The sequence below is a fragment of the Arachis duranensis genome, chromosome 10, assembly GCF_000817695.3.
Source record: "Arachis duranensis cultivar V14167 chromosome 10, aradu.V14167.gnm2.J7QH, whole genome shotgun sequence".
Lineage (NCBI taxonomy): Eukaryota > Viridiplantae > Streptophyta > Magnoliopsida > Fabales > Fabaceae > Arachis > Arachis duranensis.
In genome coordinates this window covers 53,693,008-53,694,108 of record NC_029781.3, presented here as the reverse complement: position 1 = coordinate 53,694,108, position 1,101 = coordinate 53,693,008, and the positions used below count along the sequence as shown (strand labels likewise).

At 39.4% G+C, this 1,101-nt stretch overlaps 1 pseudogene; it reads left to right on the top strand.

Annotated features, from left to right (window-relative positions):
- The window catches only part of LOC127742935 (uncharacterized), a 127,788-nt pseudogene extending 127,080 nt beyond the window's left edge, over positions 1-708 (top strand).
- The last annotated feature ends 393 nt before the right edge of the window (positions 709-1,101 follow it).

Here is a 1,101-nt window from a genome sequence, read left to right as displayed (position 1 = left end):
ATATAGCTCATTTGACTTTCCTTTACTACTAGTTAGAGGATGACTTAATGAGATTAATCCTTGCCAATTCTCATATTGTGGTTAGTGATTAGGATAGAGATCCTTGACCACCAACCCTTGCCAAGACCTTTTTAGGCCTTAGTTTACTTTCTTGCCATTTATCTTTCATGCTTCATATCAAAACCCCAAAATAACTCAACCAATAACAAGACACTTTATTGTAATTCCTAGGGAGAACGACCCGAGGTTTCAATACTTCAGTTTATAAATTTTAGGGGTTTGTTTTAGTGACAAACAACTTTTTGTATGAAAGGATTATTGCTTGGTTTAGAAACTATACTTTACAACGAGATTTCATTAGTGAAATTCTAAACCGTCAAAAATCCAATCGTCAAGACTCTGAAAGCTAAATTGGTCATAGCACCAAACATCTCTGCACCAAACTGGCCATTGCCATTTGAATTAATGTGTGATGCCAGTGACTATGCCATTGGTGTAGTGTTGGGACAGAGACATGATAAGCTTCTGCACGTCATTTACTATGCCAGTCGTGTTTTAAATGACGCACAAAAGAATTACACAACCACAGAAAAAGAGCTACTTGCAGTGGTTTACGCCATTGACTAATTCAGATCCTATTTAGTAGGATCAAAAGTGATTGTGTACATTGATCATGTTGCTCTTAAATATCTACTCACAAAGCAGGATTCAAAACCCAGACTCATCAGATGGGTGTTGCTTCTGCAAGAGTTTGATATAGAAATAAGAGACAAAAAAGGGGCAGAAAACCAAGTAGCAGATCACCTGTCCCGAACAGAACCAGTAGAAGGGGCGTCCCTCCCACTCACTGAGATCTCTAAGACCTTCCCGGATGAGCAACTCTTTGCCATCCAGGAAGTGCCATGGTTTGCAGACATTGCAAACTACAAGGCAGTAAGATTCATACCCAAAGAGTATAGTAGGCAGCAATCAAAGAAGTTGATCACAGATGCAAAGTACTATCTTTGGGATGAACCATATCTCTTCAAGAGATGTGCAGACGGAGTAATCCGTAGATGTGTGCCTAAAGAAGAAGCACAGAAGATCCTATGGCATTGCCAT